Raw genomic sequence first — 16,802 nt, 5'->3', positions numbered from 1 at the left:
ATGAGGACAGGCTGAAGGAGTTGGGGCTGTACAGTCTGCAGAAGAGAAGGCTCCGAGGTGACCTAATTGTCGCCTTCCAGTATCTGAAGGGGGCCTACAGGAAGGCTGGGGAAGGACTTCTCAGGATATCAGGTAGTGATAGGACTAGGGGGAATGGAATGAAGCTGGAGGTGGGGAGATTCAGGCTGGATGTGAGGAGGAGGTTCTTCACCATGAGAGTGGTGAAACCCTGGAATGGGTTGTCCAGGGAGGCGGTCGAGGCCCCGTCCCTGGGGGTGTTTAAGAGCAGGCTGGATGAGGCTCTGTCCAGCCTGATCTAGTGTGGGGTGTCCCTGCCCATGGCAGGGGGGTTGGAACTAGATGATCCTTGTGGTCCCTTCCAACCCTGAATGAAACTATGAAACTATGAAACTATGAAGAATGTTATTCACTGAGAGAGTCATTCACCATTGGAATGTGCTGCCCAGGGAGGTGGTGGAGTCACCATCCCTGGAGGTGCTCAAGAGAGGATTGGATGTGGCACTTGGTGCCATGGTTTAGTCGTGAGGTCTGTGGTGACAGGTTGGACTCGATGATCCTTGAGGTCTCTTCCAACCTTAGTGATACTGTGAGACTGTGAGACTGGGAAGGGCCTGGAACTAACTGGGAGGGGACTTGGAGGGAACTGGGAAGCGACTGGGAGGGGATTGGGAAGCGACTGGAAGGGAACTGGGAAGGGACAAGGAATGGACAGGGAGGGGACTGGGACAAACTGGGAGGGGACTGGAAGGGAACTGGGAAGTAACAAGGAATGGACAGGGAGGGGAGTGGGAAGGGACTGGGACAAACTGGGAAGGGACTGGGACACACTGGGAGCGGACTTGGAGGGAAGTGGGAGGACCCGAGTGAAATGGGAGGGCACTGGGAGGGACTGGGAGGGTACTGGGAAAGACTGGGTGACCACTGGAAAGGGAATGGGAAGAGACTGGGAGGGGCCTGGGAGAAACTGGGTGGACTGGGAGGGGACCGGAAGGGAATGGGAGGGACTGGTAGGAAACTGGGAGGGCCAGGAAAGGGACTGGGACAAACTGGGAGGCGACTGGGAGGGCACTGGAAGGCTAATGGAAAGGGAGCGGGAGGGGAGTGAGAGGGTATTGGAAAGGGACTGGGAAGGGAGTGGGGGAGAGTGGGAGGGAATGGGTGGACTGGGATAGACTGGGTCAAACTGGGAAGGGACTGGGAAGGGCCTGGAACTAAGTGGGAGGGGACTTGGAGGGAACTGGGAGGGAATGGGAGGGCCTGGGAAGGAACTGGAAAGGGCCTGGGAGGGACTGAGAAGGGACTGGGTAGGTCCTGGGACAAACTGGGAGGGAACTGGGAATGCACAAGGAAGGGCAGTGGGAAGGGACTGGGAGGGGATTGGGATGGGACTGGCAGGGACCTGAGAAGGGACTGGGACAAACTGGGAAGGGACTGGGAAGGGCCTGGAATTAACTGGGAGGGGACTTGGAGGGAACTGGGAGGACCTAGGAGGGCACTGAGAAGGACCAGGAAGGAATGGGAGGGGCTGGGATGGAGTGGGAGGAAACTTGGAGGGCCTGGGAAGGGACTGGAAAGGGACTGGGAGGAACTGGGTGGACTGGGAGGGGACTGGGAAGGGACAAAGAAGGGACAAGGAAGCAACACGGAGGCGACAAGGAGGCGACAAGAAAGGGACAAGGAAGCGACATGGAGGACGACAAGGAAGGGACAGGGAGGGGAGTGGGAAGGGACAGGGAGGGGAGCGGGAAGGGACAGGGAGGGGAGCGGGAAGGGACAGGGAGGGGAGCGGGAAGGGACAGGGAGGGGAGCGGGAAGGGACAGGGAGGGGAGCGGGAAGGGACAGGGAGGGGAGCGGGAAGGGACAGGGAGGGGAGCGGGAAGGGACAGGGAGGGGAGCGGGAAGGGACAGGGAGGGGAGCGGGAAGGGACAGGGAGGGGAGCGGGAAGGGACAGGGAGGGGAGCGGGAAGGGACAGGGAGGGGAGCGGGAAGGGACAGGGAGGGGAGCGGGAAGGGACAGGGAGGGGAGCGGGAAGGGACAGGGAGGGAGCGGGAAGGGACAGGGAGGGAGCGGGAAGGGACAGGGAGGGAGCGGGAAGGGACAGGGAGGGAGCAGGAGGGAGCTGAGAAGGGACAGGGAAGGGCCTGGAACTAAGTGGGAGGGGACTGGGATGGAACTGGGAAGGGAAAAGGAAGGGACATGGAAAGGACAAGGAGAGAAGAAGGAGGGAAGAAGGAGAGGACAAGGAGAGGACAAGGAGGGGAGTGAGAAGGGCCTGGGACAAACTGGGAAGGGCCAAGAACTAAGTGGGAGGGGACTTATAGGACCTGGGAGGGCACTTGGAAGGACTGGGAGGGGACTGGGAGGGAGTGGGAGGAAACTTGGAGGGCCTGGGAAGGGACTGGAAAGGGACTGGGAGGAAATGGGTGGACTGGGAAGGGGACTGGGAAGGGGACTGGGAAGGGGACTGGGAAGGGGACTGGGAAGGGAACTGGGAAGGGAACTGGGAAGGGAACTGGGAAGGGAACTGGGAAGGGAACTGGGAAGGGAACTGGGAAGGGAACTGGGAAGGGAACGGGAAGGGAACGGGAAGGGAACGGGAAGGGAACGGGAAGGGAACGGGAAGGGGACTGGGAGGGAAGTGGGAGGGAACTGGAAGGGTAATGCAAAGGGACTGGGAGGGGAGTGGGAGAGACTGGGTGGAGTGGGATGGACTGGGATGGAACTGAGTAGGCACTGGGATAAACTTTGAAGGGATTGGGAAGGGCCTGTGACAATCTGGGAGGGGACTTGGAGGGCACTGGCAGGGGACTGGGGGGGGACTGGAATGAGACAGAGAGAAACTGGGAGGTGACTGGGAGGGAACTCTGAAGGGACTGGGAACGGACAGTGAGGGCACTGGGACAAACTGGTAGGGGACCGGGAAGGCACTGGGAGGGGACTGGGATGGAACTAAGAAGGGACTGGGAAAGGCCTGGGACAGAGTGGGAGGAGACTGGGAGGGGATTGCGATGGGACTGGGAAGGAACTGGGAGGGGATGACGTACTCTGCAAAGGGTATGGGAAGAGAGTGGGAAGGCCTGAGTAAAATGGGAGGGGATTGGGAAGGGACTGGGATGGATAGCGAGGGGCTTGTAGGGACTGGGAAGGACTGGGAAAGCACTGGGTGGGGAATGCGAAGGGACTGGGAAGGGCCTTGGAGGGCACTGGGAAGGGAATGGGAACAGACCGGGAGGGGACTGGGATGGACAGGGAGGGGCTTGGAGGGACTGGAAGAGAATGGGAGGGGACTGGAAGAGAATGGGAGGGGACTGGAAGAGAATGGGAGGGGACTGGAAGAGAATGGGAGGGGACTGGAAGAGAATGGGAGGGGACTGGAAGAGAATGGGAGGGGACTGGAAGAGAATGGGAGGGGACTGGAAGAGAATGGGAGGGGACCGGGAGTGCACTGGGAGGGGACCGGGAGTGCACTGGGAGGGGACCGGGAGTGCACTGGGAGGGGACCGGGAGTGCACTGGGAGGGGACCGGGAGTGCACTGGGAGGGGACCGGGAGTGCACTGGGAGGGGACCGGGAGTGCACTGGGAGGGGACCGGGAGTGCACTGGGAACGGACTGGGAGGGGACAGGGAGGAAAGTGAGAATGGACTGGTAAGGGCCTGGGACAAACTGGGAGGGAACTGGGAGGGGAGTGGGAGGGACTGGGTGGACTGGGAGGGAATTGGGAGGGACAGGGCAGGACTGGGAGCTTGCTGGGAGGGACTGGAAAGGGCCTGGGCGAAACTGGGAGGGAACTGTGAAGAGACTGGGAAGGTATGGGGAGGGCACTGGGACGGACTGGGAGGGAACTGGGAAGGGACAGTGAGGGGAGCGGGAGGGACTGGGTGGAACAGGAGGGAATGGGAGGGACTGGGATGGAGTGGGAGGGACTGGGAAGGGGCTGGGAAGGGACAGGGAGGGAACTGGGACAAAGTGGGAGGGGACTGGGAGTGCACTGGGAGGACCAGAGTGAAATGGGAGGGGACGGGGAGGGAATGGGAGGGCACTGGGAATGGACCAGGAGGGGACTGAGAGGGAATGGGAGGAACTGGGAATGACTGGGAGGGCACTGGGCGGACTGGAAGGGGACGGGGAGGGAATGGGAGGGGCTGGGAGGGACAGGAATGGGGGGGGAGAGACTGGGAAGGACTGGGACGGAATGGGAGGGAACTGGGAAGGGAATGGGAAGGGAATGGGAAGGGACTGGGAGGGCCCGGGATGGAGTGGGATGGACTGGGATAGGACGGGGAAGGGACTGGGTGGGAATGGGATGGACTGGAAAGGACCTGGAGGGGACTGGCAAGGGACTAAGAAGAACTGGGAGGTAGTGGGAGAAATTGGGAGGGACTGGAAGGGAACTGGGAAGGGACTTGGCTGGGAATGGGAGAGTACTGCGAAGGAACTGGGATGCAGTGGGAAAGGACTGGGAATGAAACTGGGAATGGACTGGGAAGGGACTGGGACAGTGTGGGAAGGGACTTGGTAGGGATAGCAAAGCGATTGTTACAGACTGGGACAAGCTGGAAGGGACAGGGACAAACTGGGAAGGGACTGGGAAATACTGGGGGGGACTGGGAGAACACATTGCAGTACTGGGAGCCCTTGAGGGAGATCTTGGAGTTCCTGGGAGCACTGTTGTTGCTCGGAGATCACCGAGAATGGGATCGGAGAGGTTTTACTGGCAGCACCGCGTGGGACAGGAGGTCACTCACTGCGTTCCTGGGAGCACTGGAGAGGGATTTTGCAGTTCCCGGGAGCACTGGCAGAGACTGGGTGGCGCTGGGTTCACCCTGGGATCGCTGGGCGAGTCTGGGGGCATTGGGGTCAGCCTGCAAGAGCTGGGAGAGACAGGAGAACAGCTCGTGAACTGGGAGCAGACTGCTCCCGACCGCGGCAAATCGACATCCACACCCCCCCCCCCGCTGCTGCCCACCCCCAGACTCGTGGCAGAGTCCTGCAGCAGGGACAAAACAACTCCAGAGAGCAGCAGAGTCTACACTGAGATGATGCGGAGCCAAAGGGAGCCGAGCCGAGCCGAGGAGCCGAAGGGAGCCGAGCCGAGCCGAGGAGCCGAAGGGAGCCGAGCCGAGCCGAGGAGCCGAAGGGAGCCGAGCCGAGCCGAGGAGCCGAAGGGAGCCGAGCCGAGCCGAGGAGCCGAAGGGAGCCGAGCCGAGCCGAGGAGCCGAAGGGAGCCGAGCCGAGCCGAGGAGCCGAAGGGAGCCGAGCCGAGCCGAGGAGCCGAAGGGAGCCGAGCCGAGCCGAGGAGCCGAAGGGAGCCGAGCCGAGCCGAGGAGCCGAAGGGAGCCGAGCCGAGCCGAGGAGCCGAAGGGAGCCGAGCCGAGGAGCCGAAGGGAGCCGAGCCGAGGAGCCGAAGGGAGCCGAGCCGAGGAGCCGAAGGGAGCCGAGCCGAGGAGCCGAAGGGAGCCGAGCCCAGCCGAGCCGCCGAAGGGAGCCGAGCCCAGCCGAGCCGCCGAAGGGAGCCGAGCCCAGCCGAGCCGCCGAAGGGAGCCGAGCCCAGCCGAGCCGCCGAAGGGAGCCGAGCCCAGCCGAGCCGCCGAAGGGAGCCGAGCCCAGCCGAGCCGCCGAAGGGAGCCGAGCCCAGCCGAGCCGCCGAAGGGAGCCGAGCCCAGCCGAGCCGCCGAAGGGAGCCGAGCCCAGCCGAGCCGCCGAAGGGAGCCGAGCCCAGCCGAGCCGCCGAAGGGAGCCGAGCCCAGCCGAGCCGCCGAAGGGAGCCGAGCCCAGCCGAGCCGCCGAAGGGAGCCGAGCCCAGCCGAGCCGCCGAAGGGAGCCGAGCCCAGCCGAGCCGCCGAAGGGAGCCGAGCCCAGCCGAGCCGCCGAAGGGAGCCGAGCCCAGCCGAGCCGCCGAAGGGAGCCGAGCCCAGCCGAGCCGCCGAAGGGAGCCGAGCCCAGCCGAGCCGCCGAAGGGAGCCGAGCCCAGCCGAGCCGCCGAAGGGAGCCGAGCCCAGCCGAGCCGCCGAAGGGAGCCGAGCCCAGCCGAGCCGCCGAAGGGAGCCGAGCCCAGCCGAGGGTTATATAAAGGGTTAATCTTTTCCCACGTTAATTCTTATTTTATACAAAAAGGTTAATTTTTCCTATCAGGCTCAGCCAGCCTCTGTTCAGAGGGTTTTCCATTCACATAAAAAACAACCAATCGACAGCAAAATCGATACTTTTAAAAAGCACTCTTTGCATATTATAGATACACACTGCACATTTATATATTTGAGAACCCCACGTACCCCATTTCAAAGCCTCCCTTCTTACAAATTAACACTGTCGTATAGAGGTTTTACTTCGAGCAGTGCTTTCTGGGCCAGATGTAAGCAGCTGAAGACATTTATTACATTATACAGCAAAGTCATATAGTCTAATCAGAAGGCACATGTGGCACATCTCAATTGGGCATTTTCTGCTGGCATACGTGTAATTAAGGCATACAATAGGTTGCAATAAAACTATTTGAACACATCCAACCTTAGTTATAAAATATGCATCTTTTTTTTAATATATATAATCCTTCTCTTAAAACGATTTTGAATACAAAGAAAAAAAAATCTCATTCTATAATATCCCTAGATCAAACTCTTATCCTAACACCTTAGTACCTTAGTACAATCAATAATTACTTAATACTTATAAATACTAAATACTTACTATTCATTATGCTTACAGGTAAAACAACTATTAAAAACAGAAAAAAAAAATCTCTAAAACACATCACAATCAGAAATAATGAAATAATGAAATAATCATTGTTGCTTTAAATCAGAACACAACTTTCATAGACTAGAGAGGTTATCAGAAAGGGGGGAAGAAATGGGGGGGGGGGAGGCAGCTGGCTAGCAAAGGCACCATAGGGACAAAGAGAGGGGGGGAAAAGGGGGGTGGGGAGAAAGCCACCGAATTCACACCAGCTGCCCTCCCAGGCAGCCTCCAGGTCAAATGTAGGATTCCCTGAAGGCATGGAGACTTCCATAGGAGGTAATAGCAGCAATTTTGAGCTACATTGATGTTTTTGAGCCTAAAACTCAAGGTGCTTGTAGCAGATGCCACTGTCTCTTCTCACTCCATATTGCTGGATGTTGGTGCATACAACTTACAGCAGCAGTTCCTAAAGTACACAAAAGTATCTGGCAATCAGTGTTTCTTACAGGCTTCTAGGACAGTCATCTTCTCCCAAGTCATGCTTTTTGCCTAAAGTGTCCCTTCTGTCCACAATTAAAACACATGGAAAAAACTTTTAAGAGTTAGTGGCAGCAGGGGGGGAGTGGGCTGCTGTTGCTATTGGCCAGGTGCCAGTGACTGCAGCTCCAGGGGTGCAGGTGAGCTTAGTGGCCATGGTGGGGGAGAGGGGCTGGGGGGCGTAGATGTCAGAGAAGAGCTTTGTTCTGGTGAAATGGCATTACTATTGTAACAGCTTTATAATGCTCTGCTAATTGATCTAAAGAATCTTTAATTAGTCCCTGTGTTGTAAGGGAAGATGTAACAATTTTGTTTACTTTTGTTGCCACCATCCCTCCCCGCTCCCATGTCTTTTCATTCTACATTGTTGCCCTTTTTCTTCCCTCCAAGATGTAAGTAAATGACTCTGAGCATCAAGTTATCTTCTTTTGTTCATTGATTACCCATACGTGCTCATCAACAGGAGGCACCGACCCTCAGTTTCCCCAGTCGCTTACCTCTGTCCGGGGTGACCATTTGTTGTAGTATTGATGTTTTAATTACTTCGAGCAGTGCTTTCTGGGCCAGATGTAAGCAGCTGAAGACATTTATTACATTATACAGCAAAGTTATACAGTCTAATCAGAAGGCACACGTGGCACATCTCAGTTGGGCATTTTCTACTGGCATACATGTAATTAAGGCATACAGTAGGTCGTAACAACAAAACTATTTTAACACGTCCAACCAAACTCTGCCCAGTTTCTCTCCTTCGGTTCCAAAGTGTTTACATTACTCTCAGAGTCAAAGGCAAAACATAGCTTTCTCTGACTCGAGCAAAGGCAAATCTTCCCCATAGTCTTCCAAAGCTATCCCAAAACATCTTCCCACATCATACTATTCTTCTACATCCACTTAAACAGGAGAGCTTCTGGAATGTAAAAGCAAATTCTAGGGAGAGCAAAACAGGGTTTCAAAGCATAAATATAACATGTGTATCACATAAAAACAGTAGACCTTCCTTTTTGTCTGTCACAGGAGGGGGGGTTTCCCTTCTTTGTTTCTTTGGGGTTTTTTTCTTTTTGTTTCTTAGTTTTCAATACAAATGGAAAAACCTTCAAAGAGGGCCCCACTCAGCTGCTCCCCACACACAGGGGCAAGAGAAGCCCCTAACTGGTCAGTGTTGCCACCCCTCTTAAGGGGATCGGTTGGCACCTAAGGTGCACCTGGGGGTATCAAAGGGGAATTTGGGGGCACATAGAGGGATCAGGAGGGCCTCTGGAGAGTCTCCCAAAGGATTAGTTGGATATTTAGGGTTATTTGGACCCCCGCCACAAAGGCCACTACTGCAAAGCTTTCCCCCTACCACCACAACTAACCCTAACCATCCGACTAAAATACCCACAGGAGACCTTCCATTGGTCCCCACATGCCTCTATATTCCCCTTGATTTCCCATTCAAATTAAGAAACTAAAAATAAAACCAGTGATGTTTGTTTTGTGTGTCTTGTGGGGTTTTTTAGTTTGCAAATAAGAGTCATTTCAAAGCCTTTTTGCATCGACATTACTACTGTTCTGCAATCTCTCGATTAAGAGCACAGCTTTTTCTCTGCTGGAATACCTCACACTAGCACTTACATTTTCTTCATGGTTTTCATCCCCTCTGAGAGCATTCAGGCAGCTTTTTTGGGCAGCATCCCCCGCCCCTCACTCACCTGCTCCTCTCCTGCATCATGACCCACCCCCATGTGGTATCATAGAAGGAAAGAGAGACAGCTGAGGGGCTGCCCCGCTTTTTATCGCGCTGGGGGAGGCGGCGCCGCGCTGGGGGAGGCGGCGCCGCGCTGGGGGAGGCGGCGCCGCGCTGGGGGAGGCGGCGCCGCGCTGGGGGAGGCGGCGCCGCGCTGGGGGAGGCGGCGCCGCGCTGGGGGAGGCGGCGCCGCGCTGGGGGAGGCGGCGCCGCGCTGGGGGAGGCGGCGCCGCGCTGGGGGAGGCGGCGCCGCGCTGGGGGAGGCGGCGCCGCGCTGGGGGAGGCGGCGCCGCGCTGGGGGAGGCGGCGCCGCGCTGGGGGAGGCGGCGCCGCGCTGGGGGAGGCGGCGCCGCGCTGGGGGAGGCGGCGCCGCGCTGGGGGAGGCGGCGCCGCGCTGGGGGAGGCGGCGCCGCGCTGGGGGGAGGCGGCGCCGCGCTGGGGGAGGCGGCGCCGCGCTGGGGGAGGCGGCGCCGCGCTGGGGGAGGCGGCGCCGCGCTGGGGGAGGCGGCGCCGCGCTGGGGGAGGCGGCGCCGCGCTGGGGGAGGCGGCGCCGCGCTGGGGGAGGCGGCGCCGCGCTGGGGGAGGCGGCGCCGCGCTGGGGGAGGCGGCGCCGCGCTGGGGGAGGCGGCGCCGCGCTGGGGGAGGCGGCGCCGCGCTGGGGGAGGCGGCGCCGCGCTGGGGGAGGCGGCGCCGCGCTGGGGGAGGCGGCGCCGCGCTGGGGGAGGCGGCGCCGCGCTGGGGGAGGCGGCGCCGCGCTGGGGGAGGCGGCGCCGCGCTGGGGGAGGCGGCGCCGCGCTGGGGGAGGCGGCGCCGCGCTGGGGGAGGCGGCGCCGCGCTGGGGGAGGCGGCGCCGCGCTGGGGGAGGCGGCGCCTGCTTTGTCACCTCACGCTCAGCTTTCCATGGGTTTTATTCCCCTCCAAGACAACACGTTGAGTTCTGAGCAGCTGAGGAGCCCTGGGGAACACCTGTACAGAAATGTTCCTCCAAGAGCTGTCAGAAAAACGTTCGTTCCGCCAGCAGGCAGCTCTGGCTTCAGAGCAAAAGCCTTCTGTGATCATTCTGTTTAGCTCAGCACCAGCTGCAGCCGTCAGTATTACCAAACTACACAGTAATGGCCTCCTCCCGGTGCCCTCCCGGTCCCAACAGTTTCCTCCCACCAAAGGACTGGCAGAGAACTGGAAGCGACTGGGAAGAAACTGGGAGGGACTGGGAGGGCACGAGGTGGAATCTGGGAGGGAAGGAGGAGGAAACTGTCAGAGACTGAAAGAAAACTGGGAGGAAACTGGTAGAGACTAAGAGGTAGTGGAGGCTCAAGTGGGAGGCACTGGGGAGAACTGTGAGAGAGCTCCGAAGGAACTGGAAGGGACTGGGAACAACTGGGAAAAAAAGTCCCAAAGAGGACCCTAAATGGGCCCAAATGGCCCCAAAGTAAACAGAGCCCAAACTGGGGTGATCTGGACCAATGGAGCCAGTGGAAGCACTTCCCACCTAAACTGTACTGACCAAAGAGAGCGCGGCTCTGCTTTCCCACTCCGGGAAATCTGCCACGCTGCAAGATGAGAAGGAGACTGGGAGGGATTGAGAGGAACTGGGAAAGGACTAGGAGAGACTGGGAGGGGACTGGGAGTGACTGGGATGGGACTGGGAGGAGACTGGGAGAGGATTGGGAGGGATGGGGATGGGGACAGGACTGAGAAGGGACTGGGAGAGACTGGGAAGGGACTGGAAGGAGATTGGGAAGGACCGGGAGAGGAATGGGAGGGACTGTGAGGAATTCCAAAGGGAATGGGAGGGAATGGGAAGGAAACGGGAGGAACTGGGATGGAAGTTGGAAGGACTAGGGGTGACTGAGAAGGACTGGGAAAGAACTGGGAGGGACTGGGATACCACTGGGACCCTCACAAGTCTATGGCACCAGATGGGATCCATCCCAGGGCAGAGAGCTCTGGCAGATGAGCTCCAAGCCACTGTCCAACATTTGCCACCAGTCCTGCATGACCACAGAGGTCCCAGGTGGCTGGAAGCTGCCAGTGTGATGCCATTCACGAGAAGGGCTGGAGGGAAGAACCTGGGAACTCCAGGCCTGTAAGCCTGACCTCAGTGCCTGGCAAGACTATGGAGCAGATCATCCTGGGGGCAATCACAGCAAACCTGCAGGATGGGCAAGGGCTCAGGCCCAGCCAGCAAAGATTTGGTGGGAGGGGCAGGTCCTGCCTCACCAACCTGATCTCCTTCTATGCCCAGGTGACTGCCTGGTAGGTGTGGGGAAGGCTGTGGATGTAGTCTGCCCGGACTTCAGCAAGGCCTTTGACACTGTCTGCCACAACAACCACCTGGCTGAGCTGACAGCCCACATCCTGGACAGGAGCACTCTGTGCTGGGTTAGGAACTGGCTGGAGTCCTGGGCCCAGAGAGTGGTGGTGAATGGTGCCACATGCAGCTGGCAGCCGGGCACTAGTGGTGTCCCCCAGGGATCAGTGCTGGGTCCCATCCTGTTCAATATCTGTATTGATGATCTGGATGAGGGGATCGAGTCCATCATCAATAACTTTGCAGATGACACCAAGCTGGGGGCAGGAGTTGATCTGCTGGAAGGTAGGAGAGCTCAGCAGAGGGACCCTGACAGGCTGGACAGATGGGCAGAGTTTGGAAAGCATGCATGGACTCCCTGGTTGGTGAAGCAGGAATTGTTTAGTGGTACAGAACAAGCAGTGTATGTAGGAAAAATCAAGCAGGCTAAGCAATTCCCTGGCATTCTTGCACCACTGCTGCTAATTGAGTTTTCTCCTTTGATATGCAGCTCTCCATTATTATCTTCATCCCATATCAGGTTGAGCTTCTCCAGCACGGAGGCGAGCGTCCTTCTGTCTCGCGCTTCAGGCTGTTTACTGCAGTCAGCTCTTCTTTATCATCAGACCATTCTTCCGTCGTCAGCAGCCTGTTGTTCTTTCCTGTCCTGAAACCTTCCATACATACTTTCTGCTTTCCTCCAGGCAGAGTCCAAGGGCATGATATTGAACACATCCAAGTGCCAGGTTCTACACATTACCACAACAACCCCAGGCATTGCTACAGGCTGGGGTCAGACTAGCTGGAGAGGAACCAGGCAGAAAGGGACCTGAGGGTGCTGGTTGACACCAGCTGAACATGAGCCAGCAGTGTGCCCAGGTGGCCAAGAAGGCCAAATACATCCTGGCCTGCATCAGGAACAGTGTGGCCAGCAGGAGCAGGGAGGTCATTCTGCCCTGTGCTCAGCACTGGTCAGGCCACACCTTGAGTTCTGGGTCCAGTTCCTGGGCCCCTCAGTTTAGGAAAGATGTTGAGATGCTGGAAGGTGTCCAGAGAAGGGCAACAAAGCTGGGGAGGGGTCTGGAGCATAGCCCTGTGAGGCAAGGCTGAGGGAGCTGGGGTTGCTTAGCCTGGAGAAGAGGAGGCTCAGGGGAGACCTTCTTGCTCTCTACAACTACCTGAGGGCAGATTGTAGCCAGGTAGGGTTTGGTCTGTTCACCCAGGCACCCAGTACCAGAACAAGAGGACACAGTCTCAGGCTGTGCCAGGGAAGGTTTAAGCTAGAGGTGAGGACAAAGTTCATCCCAGAAAGAGGAACTGGCCATTGGAATGTGCTGCCCAGGGAGGTGGTGGAGTCCCCATCCCTGGAGGTGTTCCAAAAAAGAACTGGATGTGGCACCTGGAGCCATGGTTTAATTGTGAGGAGGGGATAGGGATGCAGACATAGGAGGGAATTGATGAGATCTGAGGTCTCTTCAAACCTGGTTGATTATGTGAGACTGGGAGGTACTAGGAGGAACTGGGGGTTACTGGGAAGTACTAGAAGGTACTGGGAGGCTGTGGAAGGACTCTGGGGGTGGAGAGTTACTGGGGGGGAGTGAGGGGGCACTGGAGAACTATAAGGGTTAACTGGGAGGTACTGGGAAGGGCTCTGAATGGCACTGGGAAAAACTCAGAGACTGTGGAGAGACTTTGGGGCAGTCTGCAGGGGGTGAAGGGGTCACTGGGGGTTATGGGGAGATACTCACAGTGCTCCCAGTGCTCTCCCAGTTGTCTCCCAGTTCCTCCCAGTGCTCCCAGTTAGGTTCCTGATCCTTCCAGTTGTATCCCAGGGCTCCAGAACTGACTCCAGGTGCTGCAGGTATGGCTCCCAGTCCCTCCCAGTCCCTCCCAGTGCCTCTCAGCCCCTGCCAGCCTCCTCCCAGACTGGGAAAGGACTGGGAGGCACTGGGAGGGGCTCAGGACAGTAGTGGGGAGGTACTGGGAGACTGTGGAAGGACTCTGGGGGGGAATTGGGGATGCTCAGTGGGGTACAGAGGGTCACTGGGAGGCTGTGGAAGGACTTCCTCGGTGGAACTGGGAGGGCTCAGGGGGGCACTGGGGGTTACTGGAAGGTACTGGGAGGTAGTGGGGAGTACTGGGAGGCTGTGAAAGGACTCTGGGAGGGGAGGGTTACTGTGGGGGGAGTGAGGGGGCACTGGGGAAGTCTAAGGGTTAACTGGGAGGTACTGGGAAGGGCTCTACATGGCACTGGGAAGAACTCAGACTGTGGAAAGACTTTGGGGCGGTCTGGAGGGGCTCAGGGGGGCACTGGGGGTCATGGGGAGATACTCCCAGTGCTCTCCCAGTTGTCTCCCAGTTCCTCCCAGGGACCCCTAGTGCTCCCAGTTGGGTTCCTGCTGCTTCCAGTTGTGTCCCAGGGCTCCAGCAATGCCTCCACCTGGTCCAGGTATGTCTCCCAGTGCCTCCTGGTCCCTACTGGTCTCCTCCCATACTGGGATAGGACTAGAAGGGATTGGGAGGTACTGGGAGGGACAGGAATAAACAGGGAGGGACTGGAAGGGAGTGGGACAGTGTGGGAGGGGACGTGGAGGGACAGGGAGGGGACATAGTGGGAATGGACTGGGAGGGACTGGCAGGGACTGGGAGGGGACTTTCACAGCTGTCTCCCACTTTTGTCCCAGTTGGGTTCCTGCTGCTTCCAGTTGTGTCCCAGGGCTCCAGCAATGCCTCCACCTGGTCCAGGTATGTCTCCCAGTGCCTCCTGGTCCCTACTGGTCTCCTCCCATACTGGGATAGGACTAGAAGGGATTGGGAGGTACTGGGAGGGACAGGAATAAACAGGGAGGGACTGGAAGGGAGTGGGACAGTGTGGGAGGGGACGTGGAGGGACAGGGAGGGGACATAGTGGGAATGGACTGGGAGGGACTGGCAGGGACTGGGAGGGGACTTTCACAGCTGTCTCCCACTTTTGTCCCAGTTGGGTTCCTGCTGCTTCCAGTTGTCTCCCAGGGCTCCAGGTCTGACTCCAGGTGCTGCAGGTATGGCTCCCAGACTCTCCCAGAAACTTCCAGCCCCTACCAGTCTCCTCCCAGACTGGGAAAGGTGTAGGAGAAAATGGGATGGACTGGGAGGCTGTAAAGGGCTGTGGGAGGGAAATGGGGGGCTGAGGGGGGTACTGGGAATTCCTGGGTCACGCTCCCAGTGCTCCCAGTTGTTTCCCAGTTGTCTCCCAGTGGGGATGCTACTGCTTCCAATTGTCCACCAGGGCTCTTGCCAGGTAGTGCAGGTAGAACTGGGAGGGGACTGGAAAGGGATGGGGAAGGGACTGGTTGGGGACTGTGAAGGGACTGGGATGGAATGGGAGGAACTGGGAGGGGCTGGGATGGACTAGGGGGGCACTGGGAAGAGACTGGGATGGGAGTGGGGAAGGACAGGGAGGAACTGGGTGTACTGGGATGGGAATGGGAGGGAACTGGGAGAGACTGGGAAGGACTGGGAGTGCACTGTGACGGGACTGGGAGGGGAGTGGGGAGCCAGTGGGAGGGGATTGGGAGGGAACTAAGAAGGGAATGGGAAGGGAAAAGAGTTGGAAGGGACTGGGATAGAGTGGGATGGATCAGGGAGGGAATTGGAAAGGGCTCAGGACAGTACTGTGAAGGACAGGGAGGCTGTTAAGGGCTCTGGGGGGGCACTGGGAGGTACTGGGAGGCTGTGAAAAGATCTGGGGGGGGGAGGGTTACTGGGGGGAGTGAGGGGGCGCTGGAGAACTATAAGGGTTAACTGGGAGGTACTGGGAAGGGCTCTGAATGGCACTGGGAAGAACTCAGAGACTGTGGAATGACTCTGGAGGGGGTCTGGAGGAGCTCGGGGGCACTGGGGGTCATGAGGAGATACTCACAGTGCTCCCAGTGCTCTCCCAGTTCCTCCCAGTGCTCCCAGTTGAGTTCCTGCTGCTTCCAGTTGTCTCCCAGGGCTCCAGAACTGACTCCAGGTGCTGCAGGTATGGCTCCCAGTCCTTCCCAGTGCCTCTCAGCCCCTGCCAGCTTCCTCCCAGACTGGGAAAGGACTGGGAGGCACTGGGAGGGTCTCAGGACAGTACTGGCAAGGACTGGGAGGCTGTGGAAGGTCTCTGGAAGGGAGTTGGGGGGGCACTGGGAGGCTGTGGAAGGATCTGGGGCAGGGAGGGTTACTGGGGGAGAGTGAGGGGGCACTGGGAAAATTCTAAGGGTCAACTGGGAGGTACTGGGAAGGGCTCTGAATGGCACTGGGAAGAACTCAGAGACTCTGGAAAGACTTTGGGGAGGTCTGGAGGGGCTGAGGGGGGCACTGGGGGTTATGTGGAGATACTCACAGTGCTCACAGTGCTCTCCCAGTTGTCTCCCAGTTGTTCCCAGTGCTCCCAGTTGAGTTCCTGCTGCTTCCAGTTGTCTCCCAGGGCTCCAGCAATGCCTCCAGCTGGTCCAGGTATGTCTCCCAGTGCCTCCTGGTCCCTACTGGTCTCCTCCCATACTGGGATAGGACTAGAAGGGATTGGGAGGTACTGGGAGGGACAGGAATAAACAGGGAGGGACTGGGAGGGGACTGGGAAGGGAGTGGGACAGTATGGTAGGGGACTTGGAGGGACAGGGAGGGGACATAGTGGGAATGGACTGGGAGGGACTGGCAGGGACTGGGATGGAGTGGGATGGGACAGTAAGGGGATTGGGAAGGGACAGGGAAGGGACAGGGAGGGGATTGGGATGGGACTGAGTGAACTGGGAAGGGAATGAAAGGGACTGGGATGGACTGTTAGGGGCTTGGGTGGACTGGGATTGACAGGGAGGGCAGTGGTAGGGAATGGGAGGGATGGGAGGGGACTGGGAAGGAACTGGGAAGGGCCTGGGTCAAACTGGAAGGGGACTTGGAGGGAACTGGGAGGACCTGAGTGAAATTGGAGGGGACTGGGAGGGAGTGGGAGGAAACTGGGAGGGAATTGGTAGGGAACAGTGAAGGGACTAGGAGGGCACTGGAAGGGTAATGGAAAGGGAGTGGGAAAGGACAAGGAGGAACTGGGTGTAGTGGAATGGGAATGGGAGGGAACTGGGAGAGAATGGGAAGGACTGGGAGTGCACTGCGATGGGACTGGCTGGCCATGCCCCCTCCCAAATAAGGGAGGGAGAGTGAAACGGAGGAGGGCGGCTGGCCACACCCACAAAGGGAGGACAGTGAAGAAGCGAGGTGGGGGGCTGGCCACGCCCCCCCCCAAATAAGGGAGGGAGGGAGTGAAGTGGAGGCGGGTGGCTGGCCATGCCCCCTCCCCCCACCAAGCTAAAAGGGGGAGGGAGCTTCTGGCGCGGTGCGGCCAATAGGAGGGAGGGGAAAGCGCAAAGGCGGGAAAGGGGTTAGGGGTGGGCGGCAAAAGGGGAGGGGAGGGCGGGAAAGGAATAAGGAAGGGGAAGGGAGGGGAGAGGAAGAGAGGGGGGACCAGTATGTACCAGTATGGAGCCAGGGCTAGACCAGTCTGGACCGGTTTGGACCAGTCTGGACTGGTTTGGACCAGT

At 58.6% G+C, this 16,802-nt stretch overlaps 1 long non-coding RNA gene across 2 annotated transcripts; it reads right to left on the bottom strand.

Annotated features, from left to right (window-relative positions):
* Positions 1–11,642: 11,642 nt before the first annotated feature.
* Positions 11,643–15,763, bottom strand: LOC137453358 (uncharacterized). 2 transcript variants are annotated; one of them, XR_010990334.1, is made up of 3 exons: positions 15,614–15,763; positions 15,161–15,256; positions 11,643–14,404 (listed from the first exon to the last, which is right to left on the bottom strand). It is a non-coding gene; the product is annotated as an uncharacterized lncRNA (long non-coding RNA). The 2 variants fall into 2 exon arrangements; XR_010990335.1 differs by having other exon boundaries at positions 11,643–14,355.
* Positions 15,764–16,802: the final 1,039 nt, after the last annotated feature.

Source organism: Melanerpes formicivorus, unplaced genomic scaffold (assembly GCF_026170545.1).
Source record: "Melanerpes formicivorus ecotype bairdi unplaced genomic scaffold, bMelFor1.0.p_v2 SCAF_65, whole genome shotgun sequence".
In the NCBI taxonomy this organism is placed as follows: Eukaryota; Metazoa; Chordata; class Aves; order Piciformes; family Picidae; genus Melanerpes; species Melanerpes formicivorus.
Note: the sequence above shows the minus strand (reverse complement) of the source record. Positions and strands in the feature narration are given on the sequence as shown.